Source organism: Temnothorax nylanderi, unplaced genomic scaffold (genome assembly GCF_030848795.1).
Source record: "Temnothorax nylanderi isolate EJ_2023f unplaced genomic scaffold, tnyl_v1.0 TNYL_tig0636_pilon, whole genome shotgun sequence".
Taxonomy (NCBI): domain Eukaryota; kingdom Metazoa; phylum Arthropoda; class Insecta; order Hymenoptera; family Formicidae; genus Temnothorax; species Temnothorax nylanderi.
This window is the reverse complement of record NW_027249698.1, coordinates 40,578-58,647: the sequence shown is the minus strand read 5'-3', so window position 1 is coordinate 58,647 and position 18,070 is coordinate 40,578. Positions and strand designations below refer to the sequence as shown.

At 31.3% G+C, this 18,070-nt stretch overlaps 1 long non-coding RNA gene and 1 pseudogene across 1 annotated transcript; one reads left to right on the top strand and one right to left on the bottom strand.

Annotated features, from left to right (window-relative positions):
• Positions 1 to 4,983: 4,983 nt before the first annotated feature.
• On the bottom strand, positions 4,984 to 15,339 carry LOC139784496 (fatty acyl-CoA reductase wat-like; annotated as a pseudogene).
• A 246-nt stretch (positions 15,340 to 15,585) lies between these two features.
• LOC139784501 (uncharacterized) lies at positions 15,586 to 17,837 on the top strand. The gene is made up of 2 exons (XR_011721582.1): positions 15,586 to 15,871; positions 16,548 to 17,837. It is a non-coding gene; the product is annotated as an uncharacterized lncRNA (long non-coding RNA).
• The last annotated feature ends 233 nt before the right edge of the window (positions 17,838 to 18,070 follow it).

The window sequence follows — 18,070 nt, the reverse complement described above, 5'->3', positions numbered from 1 at the left end:
GCGAATTGAGAGAGAAGAGATTTTATTAAGATTGAAAAACATGTGTATATATATACACATCTCTGATGTAAATGACTCTGACGTAAATGACGTTTTATTCTAATTTGATTGTATAACATGACGGTCTAAATTCTTTATTTATTTGTTAACAACTTTTAGCAAACAGTTGACGACAACTAAATCTGTCTAAAAGTTACTTTAAGTTATATATTTGGCAAGATATACAACATTAGAAAGAAGTTTCTTAAAGGTGTTCAATATAAAGGAAACTAAAACATATGAAACATACATATAAAATGAACATGTAAAAGTTATGTACATATTGTACATATAATTGTAAATACGATCCAGACAATCCAAAAGACGGCAAAGGCAAAAACAAACATTTTTGTCTATAAAAAAATTTACGAAAATAATTAAAATTTACTATAAGTTTATTATAATTTTTCACGTTTACGTTGCACGCGTCTATGTTGAAGTTTGAAGAAACACAATTATAAAGAAAATTAACAGTTGGCCTTATGTTGGCGGAGGAGAGGCTCCGCCGCATAAAAAATTAATCTAACTCCAAGCTTATTTCGACCAAATGTTAATTTAAAATTTTTAGAAATAGGCTTGAAGTTAGATTTTTTAAATTATTTTTTTATGCCCGCTTACATAAGGCTAACTGTTAATTTTTTTAAAAACTTTTTTTCTTAATAATTTTATTTCTATCAAAAACATCCACATCGCGTCATGACTGTATCAATAAGCGTTCACAACTCCGGCCGGCAATACGAAATTATAAATTAACATGTCTTTGTCTCTCCTACAAAGCTATTTAAAGATATTTGAGTCGTATGTAATGTTTCTTCATGTATCGAAATAATCATGCGTTGATGTTCACAATGTGTAATCAGAGCAATATTTTATTTTAACATCCACTTTGATGCTATATGTATTTGCTATAACTCTGCACTCTGACACTATGTATGCTACATTGAAATAGTTTTGCATATCTAATAATTTCATGGCAATCATAATTTAAGAATAATTATTTTTATCGCTATCAAATACGCGTGGATCAGATGAGAATGTATTAATATGTATTAAGAATGTATCTGAATAATTCATTGGAATAATAATTTTGCTCGTAAAAAAGAGATTTTGCGTCATGGCGATTATATCTGTGATAATTACCTGAATTGAAAGACATCTCATGCGCTCGTAATTAAAGATTTCCGGTGAGATCACCGAAAACAAAATTTACCGGGACTTAAGGATTGCATAGCATAAATCAAATGAAAACCTTTTGATATAGACACTGTCATCCCTATTTCCCCTAAAAAGTTGTTATTTCATCCAACGAGCAGTTCATTAGCGGTAGATGAAACTGAAAAATATATTTATTATTTTTTTTTACTAATTCGCAGAAATTTAATAATATTTGTATTTCGAAAAAGTTTTTAAAGAATGAGCGATACTAGCAGAAACAACAGTTTTGCATTAATTGAATTATGTATTCTAACAATTAACCTTTTACTGTACAATTTTTCGCGTTGTTACTATAATAACGTTATTCAACAAACAAAAAATTTTTTTAAGCACAAGAACGAGAGAATAATTGTTTCTTACGAAAATACACTAAAATAGTTTATTTTTGCAAATTTAACTGCAAATTTCTGAAAATTGTGACGTGAGAGAGCAATTTGGCAAACGGGATTGCAATTTGGAAACAATTAGTTTTGTTTAAAAAAAAGTAATTTTTTGTTAAACAGTGTTATTTTACTTTATTACATACATTGCACTTTCATATTAAAAATACCTGTAATAAATATTTACTGTCTGGCGTAAAAGCTTTGTATCGGTGTTCTGCGCGCTTCAATTTCCATGTTTTATTATGATATTGTTGCGTGCGTGCCGCCCGGTATGCTTTTCGGGCTCCGAGCTGAAGCGTGCAACGGAAAGTCTTTCCGTTAAGGGGGTAGCCTGGAGTAGAACGCCAAAAACAAGCGCTTTTTCTGGATGTTTTTTTTAAGAAACTATTTAATATATATTTTTGAAACTAACACCATTTATTGTGTACATATTAAAGTGTTCAAATTAATTTTTTTGAATAAATATATGTAAGTACACAAAAGTTATGCAATTAAATACGAAGGTGGTTTCGAAAATTCTTCCTCAACTGCGTACACTCTAGCATCCCGTAGAACGATCTGAAATTAAAAAACCAAAGATTTTTGTAAAGTTTATGAGTGTAGTTTCTAGTTATACCAAAAAAAAGATTTTTTTTATCATAAAGAACTTTAAAAATGGTGGTTTGAAAAAAAAATTTTGTTTTTTGCATGAATTTTGCACTTTTTTTTGTTTATAACTTTTTTTAAACAACATTTTTAGTACATATTATAGGTATAAGTTCAAGGCAATTCAATTACCTTTAATTAAAAAAAAAAAAGGACTCGATCCATCAAGAATATTTTGAGTTATCGTGTACGCAAATTTCAAAAACATGGTTTTGAGAAAAACGCGTTTAAAGTTTTCGAACAAGAAAGAACGTTGATAAAAGCTTATTATTGTTGATTTACCTATACTTTTTGGTCAATCTGCTATTCCTGCTCCATATAGTATCCCCTCAACTTCTTCATGCAGCTCGTTTTGCTCCAACAGCCGTTGTTTATTTATATTTTTTAGTGCGCGAGTAATGCTGGTGCTTCGACGATTCTGCGAGGTCGTACGGCTATTATTAATTTTGTCGGCATAATCTCTGCATGTTGTCCCAATAACTATTTCCAAGTTTGACATTATGTTTAGCACGGACAGATAGCCTTCGTTAAATATTCCAGCTGCTATGTAAGCAGCAATCTCTATAATCTTCCGGCCGCAGTGGAGGTGTTTTGAAGCAAACCACCAAACAGTAGAGTTAAAACTCTCGTTCGCATTTTGGGTATGCCCACCCAAACACCTTTCGAGCAGCTCTTTCTTCGACAAATCTTGGTATATTGGTAATATACTTTTAGCTACGTCCGGGTGTAGAGGTGCTGGGTGGGTATACTGTTGTCCAAGGCTTTGTGCACGATCTAAATCTAAATCTAAATTCATGCTTAGGGCTTAGGGAGCGTATTCTAGAGATAGAATACTATCGATTTAAGCAAAAAAAAATCGATTTTTTGAAGCCGTTACTCCAGGCTACCCCCTTAAGATGCGAAACGCATGTCCTTAGTAACGAGCTAAATATTGATTTATTGATTAAATGAAACAGCTGATGGATTTTGTCTGGAGCTGCTGGACCGATCGGACGTGTGTCCACGCTCTTCTGTATCGCGACGTAAATAAACATTGAGATTGTTTTCCTTTACATCCGCAGTGTTTTCCCTTATTTCCGCGAGCGTCGGGAGTGCGAGCGCGAGAGTGTGAGTGTGTGATAGAGCGACGCGGCGAGCGCAACAATATGTTTATGATATGTAAAGTTAATACAGAGATTAAGAAATAAATACCACTCATTTTTCTAATTGTTTAGATTGAATGTCTGTTTGCCTTGACGTCACTCCGAAGACTGAAAAGACTTAAATATAGGAAAAAAACGTCTACTGCTGATAAAAACTCCCATATATATAGGGTGGTCCACTTTATTTTGAACAGTCAAATATCTGGTATACACTTCGTAATTTGTTTTAAATTTTGATGACAACATCACGAAATCTCTAACACAAAATTACTTTAATTTTATTTATAATAAAAACAGATTTAAAAGCTAATGTCCATCTAAAAATCAACTGAGATTGTGTAACAATCTTATTTGAGTGGAACAAGTTGATGTTATACGATCAAATACAAAAAATATCAGATCCATAAAGTATCTTTGCTATAACTGCTTCGATAATAAATAACTATGCTAGAGACTAAAAAAATGTAATCGGTATATCTAGTTATAACTTTTACCAATAAAATTTTTGCAAATAATAATGTTACATACAAAATTTGTTGTAGAAATTGCGATACCTCTTACGTAGGCCAGACTAAAAGAGGCTGATTAAAAAAAAAATTAAAAGAAAACTTCTACAAAACTGTTATAAATATTTAATAGTAAAAAGCGTTTTTAATTATATTTATAAAATCTTTTTATATCATATTTGTATCGTACTATGTTAATTAGGAATATAGCATTGTTGCGCCCGAGACTCGCTCGCATTTCCGCACACGCAACCATTCACGTTCGCGTGGAGAAATGAGAACTGAAAGCTTCTTGAGATAAACATATATGTTTATTCGCAGCGCTTTTATAAATCTCTCATAACATATTAGCAAGTACGTTCAAATGACTCGATGGCTCAGCTTCGAATTTCTAAACTATCCATTTGCAAACAACGGCTTGTCGTAAAGAGAATGCTTTACGATTTCTTCCGATAGCAGCTCGATCAGGTTCGAACCTAATGGCCCTCTCAGCGCGGGTGTGTTAATTGTGCCATGCCGTAGAATGTTCGGGGCCCGATTCAGGGGTTCGTTAATCCGCGGAAGAGAGGAGATGGTCAACACTCGAGATTAAATTTAATGCAAATTTAATAAAAGGAAATAAGTTTTAATCTGGTTCCGAGTTATTTCTTGTAAATCCGATTATAGTTAGAAAATTCGGTCTTTATAGATAATGCGTGAATCATTTGACAGCACGGGTGACGGGTACGCGTACTGTCGCGAAATTGCCCGCCCGATCTTCCTATCGGCGGCTTTTATTACAGTCGGTTCGATGTCCAGTTGCTAACTCGGATTGTTCCCGAGTTAGATTCGTAACCTTCAATTGTCAGCGCTTTTTGGCTTCGGGGTTGGATTGCATCGGATAGAGCCCGAGCAACCAGGTTTTCAGATGGAATGCTAACTAAGGTTTCAGTCGCTAGGGTTGAATTTCTTACGGTAAGCAATTCGCTGTTGTTAGGTGCTGTATAATTACCGGTTCGCTCACAACAGGTGGAACAATATTATTAGGCTTGCACGTTTACATTTGAGAAAAACTTTTCAATTGTCTAAGTGCATTTATTTTCCAATAATTGTACATTATAATATAGAATTTATATATAATAAATTTGAAATTAAATTGTATTCAATATTTATTGTTAACTTTATTTGTTAATCAAATTAGAATAAAATGCCATTTACAGTCCGAACTCGGATCTTATTTCTGTGTGCATACATACACATACTTTCCAACCTTAATAAACTGCGCTCCGACTAAATCAGACTTACAATACAGTTCCCGTTGGAGTAATAAAATCCCCTTTCTCCCTTCTAATTAAATCGATTTAACTTTAATGCTAAGCATCTAAATAACTATGTAAAGAATTTATTGCAAAGAGAAAAGGGATTTTACTAAGGTTGGAAAATATGTGTATTGTGTATGTAATACATACTATGTATACACACAGAAATAATATTAGGCTACTAAGATCCAAGCTCTGACTGTAAATGACATTTTATTCTAATTTGATTGTATAGCATCTAAATTCTTTATTATCTGTTAACAACTGTTTAGCAAACAATTGACAATAACTAAATCTATATAAAAGTTACTTTGAGTTATATATTTGGCAAGATATACATGCAACATTAGAAAGAAATTCCTTAAACTAGGTGTGTTCAATATAAAGGAAACTAATACATATAAAACATACATATAAAACAAACATGTAAAAATTATGTACATATAACTGTAAATACGAGCCAGACAATCCAAAGAACGGCAAAGGCTAAAACAATTTTCAGTATTTGGTGTATCCAATAAAGTCTAAAATTAAAGAATTTTTTTTATTAATAAAAATTAACTTAAGCTAACAAAATTAATCATAAATTAAAAAAAGATTTGTTACCTCTTATACTTGATACGACTAATTTCTAAAGTACTGTTATCTTCATTTAGAAGATAGAGACGTATGCCCATATAATGATCAATTAAATATTTTGTCCAGTCAAATCCAACCATACTGAATTGAAATAATTTCTGATCTTCCTCACTCAGATGACTCCACATCGCTTGAACATTGTCAGTTGAAAAACTCCATTCATTTGTGCAAAACGGTTGAATCGCGTTTGAAAATTTGTCGACCTTCTTACATAACTTCCACATTCTGAAATGCATATAAAACCATTATAATTTTTCATATTATAGATAAAATTTTATTTGGTTTCGATACAAACTATGTAATATATGCTTCAAGTAAGAGAAACGACATTTAAATTTACGTGATAATACCTTGGTCTACGATTTATACAGATGCTTACAGCATCTATAAGTAAAGCCGGAAGGAAATGACCGAGCCAAACGCAAATTCTATATAGTATTTTATGTGGGACGTAAACCATAAAGGGAAAATATATGGCATCATACAAGGGGTACATCTTATTTATGTCGACAAATGCAATACGGTATTCATTCCAAGTAGGTCCATCGACTGGTGACACGAAATTATAAATTAATGTATCCTTGCCTCTCCTACAAGATAAATTTATTTAAACATAATTATGTTGTACATTATAATTCTTTACATATCAGAGTCATTTATAATCATATGCTAATGTTCTGTGATTACGGTAATATCTAATATTGTAAGCTAATATATTTAAATACACATATTCGCCCAAGTGTAACATGCTATTTAAAAATATGCTTTCCCCCCTACAAACTATAGTATTTTGGAATAGTTTTATTATAGAATATTTTTATGATATATTCAGGTAAATGATAATTGCAACTGAATACTAGCTAATTCTTTTGCTATTTCGATATGTTACCTTTCATATTTAGGTAATTGTTATATCTTCATAATGTTAGTTTATAACAATCATTAAGAAATCTATATATATATATGTATAATAAGTCATTAAAAATTATGTTTAAAAGATAATCTAAACAATTTATGAAGTTAAACCATTATCATGCCATTAACTGATGTTCTAATCTGATGTTCCAAAAAATAATAGGAGTAAAATTTTATGTAAATTAGATGTTGGTTAAATATCTCATCATACCTGAATTGATTATAGACGTTCCACGCACTAGCGATCAAAGCATTTACCGTAAAATCGACGGGCACTATATTTGCCTTAACATCGGGATTACAAGAAAAAAATCTTGTGATACCAAGTCATAAAAGACACCGTGACACCTTGTGGCCCATACATGTTATCTATCCATCCGACAAGTGGTTCCTCGGCGCTAGATGAAACTGAAAGAAATCTTAATTATTCCTGGTTTTGTAGATTCGCGAGAATCAAACTTATTGTTAGCTAAACGCGACATACACACACACACATCCGCGATTGTTTATTATTATTTTACAATTATAGAATTTTATAGCACATAATTATGCAAAGAAGTTGAAAATAATTAAATATAAATATTATTTAATAAATTCTTTAGCAAAAAAAATTGCTAGTTTTTATAATTATTCTGTTACCTATTGCAGGTCGAAATATTCCTACTGGCAAATTTCCGCTTTCGTCTTTCAGAAGTCCTTCCGCAATCGCTTTCGTGAATGTATATGTATTCGGCCATTGTGAACTGATTCTAGCCAAACGATAGATTATCTTTCTTTATTAATATACATTTAATTATTTTATCACATTGAGCATCAAAGAATTACCTAGATATTTTTTCCTCAATTATGTTCTCGTGTAAGTTACGTGTAAACGTAATAAGGTCTTTGTGATTAATAGGATATGAGTAGAACCGCTCTTCGATATGTTTCACATGGCAGTTCGCATAGGCTGTTGACACGTGAATAAATGACTGCAAGATAAACATTAAGCGTAATTTATGTTTCTCCCTTAAAATTAGTGAAAATTGCAAAATATAAATAATTTGTGCCAATTATTATTACTAGAACACATATTAGATAAAAGGAATTACTTTTAAATTTAGCATGTGCTTTGCAAGATTTAAGATGGTAGCGGTAGCATTAACGTTTATTATCGTAGCAGTTTTGATGTTTTCGAAGAACCGTACATTTGCTGCCACGTGAAAAATTATGGATACCTATAATAAATATACATGCTTTAAGTAGGAAAGATATTTAGAAAAAGGTGCACAATTTATTTCTAATTGCATCGATAATTATAATTAAATATATGTAAAATGTAATGCTTTTATAAATATATATATGCAATACATTATTTATTGTATTAGAATGTAGTAGTATAGACAATTTAATGATATTGATAATCTGAATTAATTACCTGATTTATCAGTATGTTCTTGTCATTTTCTGACAATCCGAAGTCTTCTGTATCGAGATCGCCTATGATAGCTACGATTTTTTTGCGGAAATTTGGTACTTCTTTTTTTACTCGGTCAAAAAGCTATATGGATTACAAATTTGAATAGCGATTATTTACAAATACACATCACGTTCCAATATTGTTTCCGAGATACTCACAGGTTTCTCAAACATTTCATCTAATCGGCTTTCGGGACTCTTGTCTTTTTTTGAACGTATCAGCAGATATATCGTCGAAATATCGGGGCAACTTCGTAACAGTTTCTCAATCAATATTTTTCCAACAAAACCAGTACCGCCTATAAGACAAAATAACAAAGTGACATACATATGTACGTGTGGGTGCTTCCGCAACATACACATCAGTATGACGGGTTGCCCATTCGAGCAGGCGCGCATGGTCGTTCACAATTGCGTTGACTTCGGTGCATCACCTATAATCACTCGCATATCTTTTTTACAATAAAATGAACTTTGTAGTGCCCGAAGTTGCAATACAATTGTGACGGATTTCCGTAGCAGTAACGTTAAAACAGAAGTCAAGATGACAATACAGGTTATGAAATAAATTTTATTAAGAAAACGAAAGACCCCGCGGAAAAGAGTTAAATATGTTTTAAATATGGTTTATATTAGTTATTTATATGAACAAAATTAAACTCAAATAAAAACCAAATATTGAATATAAAAGTAATTAAATTTAAATATGTTCCAAATTTGGATCGAAATTAAATTTAAATAAGATCTTGCTATTGGATTTAACTTGTCCAGGCGCATATATGGATCATATTAATATTTAATAAGCATCTAACCATCCTGAGTTCAAATTTTATTTGTATTTGAAACAAATAAAATTTTAATTAACACCCAAATTAAATTTTTATTTAATTGAAAGTGTTCCCATTGACCCATCATATATTCATATTTAATCAAAAATTGTGATTCATAAGATTTTAATAAACCTGCGAGTTATGTTAGTCTTGCGTTGTAGTCTGTTAGGTTATAGGTTTATTATTGAATTTTGTCATTATCAACCACAAATCTGCATGTTTAATTATGTTAATTATTTTATACTGTCTACATCGTACATATATTTTATAATTTCAGTTTTAGTTATGTAGGTCATTGGCTTCCCACATAGCATGCATATCAAAAAGACGTCCAGAAGATATCCCGAAGATATATTTAGGAGATAGGATATCTTCTCGGGATATCTTCGGGACGTCTTTTTGATATGCATGCTATGTGGGTTTTTAATCATTTTAAATATATATGTATCGAAAAACAGGCAAATTATGTATTTTCTGTTAAGACATGGATATTTCATCATTTCGATATCGATTCAAAGCTATTTTGATTTGCCTGTCAAATATATAATAACATTGCCATTATATAGAATGCAATATGAATAAAAAATTATATTGTATTGACAGACATGGATAATGTAAATATTTTATAATTTGAGCATTATAATAATTGCGTTACAATATTAATTTTTTTAGGCTTCCATTTCTATTAAATAGTTACTTTATAACTGTAAAAGTCACAACAAAATTCCTGTTTGTAATTTGACAATTTTGAAAATTAAAATATTATATAATAGGTACATTTTCAGTACTACATCCGCTCATTTATTAAACAAGAAGTTAAATTAAGCAACTAATTAAATTATTAATATTAAATATTAATACAATAAGATATTTGTATTTACATTTATCAAAATAAAAAATAAGTTCAATTATGAAAATAAATATTAATAATTGGACTTATTAAAAATTAAATAATTTGTTCAGATATTGCGCTCGAATTCTTTTCGCGTTTTACAACGCCCGATCGTTTCACATTAGATGGCGCGACGCGCGAGTCGCCACTCTCAAAGAGCCCCCGCCTCCTTCCTCACTCGTTAGGTGTCATGGCCGCACTTGCTTACGTTTCTTCGAACGTGTCGAGTCCGTTATTTCTTTCTTGACGGATTGATCGTTACGGCGCGTGTTCTGGAGACTAACCGAGCGAGAGATCACCAGGGAGAGCTCACCGCCAGGAAAGGGAGAGCTGCGGCAGCTAGCGTCCGAGAGGGAGGATCGAGGCGAGGAATCCGGTTCAGCGAGCGGAGTCCTTAAGGGGGTTGTCCGGTCCTTATACTAGAGAAAATCGATTTTCTTAGGATTTTCTTGAAACTGTGAATATACGTTAATTTAGGTGTGCTTTATGCGTGGTATAAATTTCAGTACCTCTTCCGGTATAAAAAATAAAGATACTGAGCCTCAAAGTTTCAACTTTTACTAATGAAAAGGTTTTCCAGGCCAAACGGTAAGAGATACGAGGTTGGCCAAGAGGACCAAAGTTGCTCCTCTCGTCGAGTTCTATAAGGAAAAAATGCCAAAACTAAAAAAAAATTAAATTAAAATTTTTTTTTTGAAACTTTGAGGCTCAGTATCTTTATTTTTTATACCGGAAGAGGTACTGAAATTTATACCACGCATAAAGCACACCTAAATTAACGTATATTCACAGTTTCAAGAAAATCCTAAGAAAATCGATTTTCTCTAGTATAAGGACCGGAGAACGTCCTTAAGGGGGTTGTCTGGTCCTTATACTAGAGAAAATCGATTTTCTTTAGATTTTCTTGAAACTGTGAATATACGTTAATTTAGATGTGCTTTATGCGTGGTATAAATTTCAGTACCTTTTCCGGTATAAAAAATCAAGATACTGGGCCTCAAAGTTTCAATTTTTACCAAAAAAATTTTTTAAATTTAATTTTTTTTAATTTTGGCATTTTTTCCTTATAGAACTCGACGAGAGGAACAACTTTGGTCCTCTTGGCCAACCTCGTATCTCTTACCGTTTGGCCTGAAAAACCTTTTCATTAGTAAAAGTTGAAACTTTGAGGCTCAGTATCTTTATTTTTTATACCGGAAGAGGTACTGAAATTTATACCACGCATAAAGCACACCTAAATTAACGTATATTCACAGTTTCAAGAAAATCTAAAGAAAATCGATTTTCTCTAGTATAAGGACCGGAGAACGTCCTTAAGGAGGTTGGTTAGTTCTCGGTGCGAGGCAGGCGGCGCGGCAAGGGGAAAGCATATAGGTTAGATTTTCGTCGCGTGAAATAAACGAATTTTAGCAAATAAATATGTGGAATGCATTTAATTGCTGTTTCTTAAGGTTTAAAAAGAGTTGTTTGTACAATTGAAACCCAAATACGTTATTATCCACATTGAAATGTGGAAATAATAAATGTGGTCCTGTTTTTTTTATTTTTACAATTTCTTGATAACTATAAAGACGAATCATTTCAGTCTTCGAGAAAGTTTTTCCTAAATATGTAAAGAGTTATTTGCACCTATTTTCACTAAATTATTATCATTTTTAATATGCTTTCGAGAGTTACATTACAGGTTAGGTAACATTTTTGCTGTGTCGCCCGTGTATAAGAGAGAGACAAGAGTATAACTTCAATAATTAATTACTCGACAACCATGCAGACGATTATCTTCAACTTTGGCATATATGGACGACAGATTCCCATAGACGAATATTCTCCATTGAACTAATTCTTATCAAATTGATTTGACTAACCACCCTCCTTAAGAGATTCTCATTGGAACGCCATATTTGTTACTTTCATTTGAGGGTTCATATTTTTAGGGTTTATACCGTCATTTTTTAAGGATTAATCATTAATTGAAGGTTAACTATCACTTGAAGGTTAACCATCATCCGAAGAAAAACTCTTAAAGTTGGGTGTGATTTCGGACCGCCAATTGAAGATTAACCTTCAAATGATGGTTAACCTTCAATTGGTCCGAAATCACACCCAACTTTAAGAGTTTTTCTATGGTGTTTTTTTAACGGTTAACACCAAAAGTTGAGTGTATTTTTCCATAAGGGTTCAGTTTGATTAAGTATATAAAAAATGTCTCTATTTTTATTCTTTTGAGCTAGCAAATTGTATTCTTGGTTTTTATGGTGATTAATATTTTGTGCAACTGCATCAATCTTTTTGTTGCTAGCGATTAATATTTGTTTTTATGTATTCGATTACTGCGCAAGTGTTGCGCATTTCGTTAATTTTATCAGAAGTTTACTTATCTTCTTTTTGTACCACTGGATTTAAAGCAAACCAATATAAACACAATAATTGTAATTTATAAACGTTTTTTTTTATCTTATAACTCATTCTCTGTTGATACCATATTCTCTAATCCCATTATTATCCTAATTAGCAGACAATGTTTTTTAAACGTTTGAAAAATATTTGAAAATCAGTTTTAAACACATATTACAAAACGTTTGAAAAACATTGCCTGTTGATTGAAACCGCAAAATTTCGGCAAGCTACAACAGGGGCTGGATTTTTGAATTTATTCGCAAGAGAAAGGTATGCGCAAATTCTACTCTTACAGAAAAGTTGCAAGTTGATCGCATGGCTTTTAGTTAATCAACTTTCAACTTTTTTATAAGAGCAGAATTTCCGCATACGTTTTTCTTGCGAATAAATTCAAGGATCCAGCCCCAGATGCGCGCGCGCTGTGCCTTAAAAGCCTCATTAAGAACGTATAAAGGTCTTATTTGAATTTAATTAAATTTAAATTAGATTTGTAAAATTAAATTAGTGTGTGTGTGTGTGTGTGTGTGTGTGTGTGTGTGTGTGTGTGTGTGTGTGTGTGTGTGGCTCAACCCGCAACAAACCGCTCAAACACAGTTACTTTAACAGACGTTTTAAACACATTATTATAGATTTTAAAATATTTCCCGTGGTTTCCTGGGTAAATGACTATTATTTCCTTCTTATTTCAACCTTAAATAAGGTGGAAAAAAATGTTTCACAGGTTTCCCAGCGGAGCACAAAACGGCCATTTTTGGAACCCCCTCCTTTCAATTTCAACATAGTATAAAAAATTAAGATCGCCAACAGTTAAAATGTTGGCTCCAAAATCAAAAAAATAAAAAATAATAAATAAATAAATATGAGCTCCATATTTGGCGGGAACATTTGAAAATATATCATTCTAAAGGGTCTGGGGTCGGCTGGACCCCGGGTGGCATTTAAGGGTTAAAACAGAAGCCAAAGTGACAAGGTATAAAATACATTTTATAAAGTAAACGTGACAAACGAGGGATGCCTTATTTTTCTCTTAAAAAGAAAGCTGGGAAAACGATTATCAGCGGACCTTATGTCTAACAACATTTATTTCAGAATATTAATATTTCATCATTAACATTAATAATTAATTCAATATACTGATGCTAATAAACATCTTTATGTAAATAATGCTACTGAATCTCATATAAATCTACAAGGAATTTATTACTGAAAAGTATTCATTAAATATTATGATAATTTGTCTTATATAAACTATTCATTAGCATCATATTTAAAATGTGTATTTTATACTAATAAACCTCTTGTTTACGAGATTAAGATTAAGATTTTTAAGATGCAGCAGCATCATTTATATAAAGAATTATATAATGCTTATTAGTATTGATATATTAAATTAACTATCAATTTAATGATAAATTATTTATTAATGTAACAAAATAAATATTGTAAGATTTGTTAAGGGTGATTTATGCCATTATTTAAACTTACATTGAATGAAATTTATTAGCCGACTTATAATTTAAATTTGCACACATATGCTAATTGCTGACTTTTGTCCTGTGCATAAACATTGTGTGCAAAAAATAATTTAAGTAATAAAATTATAATATATAATGATTATGATGGACTATGGTACGAGCTTTTTTCGTAAGAGAGAAGATGTCTTTCGTTTTTTTAATAAAATTTATTTCATAACCTGTATTGTCATCTCGACTTCTGTTTTAACGTTACTGCTACGGAAATCCGTCACAATTGTATTGCAACTTCGGGCGCTACAAAGTTCATTTTATTGTAAAAAAGATATACGAGTGATTATAGGTGATGCACCGAAGTCAACGCAATTGTGAACGACCATGCGCGCCTGCTCGAATGGGCAACCCGTCATACTGATGTGTATGTTGCGGAAGCACCCTACATATACAGGCTGTCACGTTGCTACACGCGCGTGGCGAAATATTAGGAGAAAGTGCTCTGTAAGTAACAATGCACGAATGTCGCTCTTGTATAACCATTATTATTTATTTAACGTTCCTCCCAATGCCTCGCTACGCGCCTAACAAAGTGAACGTTGGGCTGTAGCTTTTCGTCGAATCGCACCGACGCATCCTGATTCCTGATATTTGTATTAATTAATTTCTCATTAATTATTGAGAAACTTACAAAACGTAAAGGACTTTTCAATTTTACCCGCTCTATCTGCCCACGAGCACTGGTCCGCATATTACATAACACCCTGTATATGTACCAGATAGCACGAAATGTTATTTGAAAATGCCTTTTGGAGAAATTCAAGGAACATTCAAAATAAATATATAATTTAAATTTTGTGGACATTTTAATCCTAGGATATCCTTTGGTTATTCTGAGGAAGAACAAATGATAGCCAAATACTAGCTTCAAAGACGTTTTAAGAATATTTGAGACGTTAATAGCCTTTTAATTATCTTAAAAATATTATTTTACTTGATTGCATACATTGCACTTCTGTAATAAATACCTGTAATAAATATTGATTGTCCGGCGTAAAAGCTTTGTATCGGTGTTCTGCGTGCTTCAATTTCCATGTTTTATTTACTGTTTATATGTGAAGTTAATATAGAAATTAAGAAATAAATACCACTCAATTTTCTAATCTTCTAGATCAAATGTCTGTTTGACTTGATGTTGCTTCGAAGACTGACGGTTATAAATGAATGCTTGTTCTACATATATGTTATGATGGTCAAAGCCGTGTACACAATACAGTACACAAATAGGTGGGAAAGTTCCACAGGCGGAGCCCCTTTCCCGTATAAAAAAAACTAATCTATCACCCAATCTATTTCTAGAATCTAGTTTAATCAAGACGCTTGGACGCTTCCGCAGACTTGGCCAGTCAATCCTAGGAATGCCGCGTTTCGAGTTTTGAGTATAACATATTCGATTTTGACCATAACATACACAGTAAAAAAATTTGTGTTAAATATAACATAAATCACATGTCCCAAACGGTCCACTTAAATTTTTGTGTTAATTTAACATAATGTGAATATGTCAAATTATGACACAAATATTATGTCCATAATTTAACACAATTAAAATAAAGAAAAGTTTGATGATATGTGAACGAAAATTTGATGTACAACAGACATCTGTATAATGTTAAATATAAATAAAAAACATGTTAATTTAACATTTTTGTATGTACAACAGACATCTGTATAATATTAAATATAAATGAAAAGGATATTTTTGTAACAAAACATACATTATTTTTATGTTAATCTTACGATTAAATATAAAATGTGTTATTTTTACTTTTGATTTACTTAAATATGAATTTAACACAAAAAAATCAGATAACCTAATCAAAATTAGTTAAATTAACAAATAAGTAAATACATTTTTAACACAAAAACTATAACAAGGTCCATTTTTAACAAAAATACACAAAATTTTGTACTGTGTATATACTATAGCGCCTATAAATAATTATTTGAGGACGACAGATATTTTCCTTCAATTATTAAACCCAAGTAAGTGTAATACTGTTGTTAGCACACGTAACATTTTATTAGAATAATTGACGCTATTTTTATTAAAACCGAATAAGTAACATTTATACTTCGCCAGTTAATAATTAATCTAATTAGCAGTAAATACTTTTTAATCGACCCTACTGGCAATGATTATAAATTGCTGCAACTATTACAATCGTCATGATAAATCGTCACGCATTTTCGACCATGGATTTTGGTCATTCTAAAATTGATGTAATTTAGATATGTTTATATTATAAGCATCCCCTATTTAAATAATTAATTTTATTGCTAAAAATAAATTATTGAAATACAATGCTTATAATATAAGCATCTAAATTGCATCAATTTTAGAATGACCAAAATCCATGGTTGAAAGTGCGTGACGATTTGTCATGACGATTGTAATCGTTGCGACAATCCGCATGGTCGAAAATGCGTGACGATTTGTCGTGACGATTGTAATAGTTGCAGCGATTTAAAATCATTGCCAGTCGATTAAAAAGTCTTTACTGCTAATTAGGCTATTTTTATTGTATATTGGTTATAATTATTCATATTTTTAATTTAAATTATTAAGACAATATTTATTAAACTCTTTCTAATTATCTTTAAATCGATTGTATTATGCTATTATTTTATTTATTAAAATTTTTGCTTTTTACAAACAAAGAAAATACATGGAAGAAATTACAAGTAAAACACAAAGTGGAATAAAATATCAGCAGAAACATTAACGAAGTTAGTTTGACAAATACCAAAACTTTATAAAGCAGTAACCAAGACAAAGGAGGTGCATATATTGATAACAACATTTAAATAGAAATTAATAAATAAATATGTAAAAGTAAATATTAGCACGTTTGCATTATTATAAACAAATTGAGAGGACAGGGCTAACAAAACTGGATTTTAGTACTTAAGGGGATGCTGGAGCCGTCTGTATAACCGACAAAATTACCATTTTCTATGTTATCGACTATATCTGTCCTTGTATAGACAAAGATATAGACAAGGATAGCACGCTACATTGCACTCACACATACGCACGATACACATCGATATCATACTTTTATATTACGCTTCCAAATCTTGATTTGGGGGGTTTATCGATGTTTTTATTGTTGTGCAATTCAGGGGAACTTGTTTTTGCGTTCGTACCAATGGTATATCTCTTATATGAAATACATCTTGTGACGAGCTGACAGCTCGCCGCAACTCGAGACGCCATATTGGGATAAGAGTAGGATAAGGAAATCTGTACTTTCGTAATTTTTTCTCGTTTTCTATATAAAATCGGAGTTCCCCTGAATCATTAATGTATGTACTGCAATTCTGGAGAAGGATTTTTAATTCTGTCAAATTAATACGACGCTACGTTCCGACAAAAAATGCCGGTAATACAGACGGCTCCAGCATCACCTTAAGATTTATATTATAAATTAGTAATGAAAAACAAACGTATCGACCTTTAATATGGCTTTTATCACAGTGCGCAATGTACAGATATTTTGAATTATTTAATAATATTAAATAATAATTGGCAAAACATTTTGCCTAAGTTTTTTTTGTTGCAATTAATTATGATGCGTAATCAATCTAAGTTTTGCGTTCTCCAGTTAAATAATTCGAAACATCTGTACATTGGCCACTGATGATGACCATATTAAAGGTCGAAACGTTTGTTCTTATTACTAATTTATAATACACTAGCTTTTAAGTCCACGCTACGCGCGTGTAGAAGTACATCATATAGTTCGATATATCAATGCCTATGTATATATCAATCAAATAGAAAATTAATAGCAAATCAACTCAAGCATTCCTAGCTCTGTTTGCTAGCCCCGTTCTTTCAATTTGTTATTGATAAATCATTTTTAATTAAATATTGTTATATTGTAATCTAGTTTATAAGCTTATCATGTAATATAATTTTCAATAAATCTTAAATAATCAATAAACATTATCTTTTCTGGATGTAATTCGGGAAAATAATACTTATTGATAAATTGGCATGATTCTTTGCGTAAAGTTTTTGTGGTACTTCTATTTTTACTTGATTGTAAAGCTATAGATCTGGAATATAAATGTATTATCCTTCAACTTCTTGAACTTTTTTTGAAGTTATTTGAATAATTATAAGCGATAATATATGAGCGTGCATCTGATATAAGTTATATATAAAATTAATAAAAT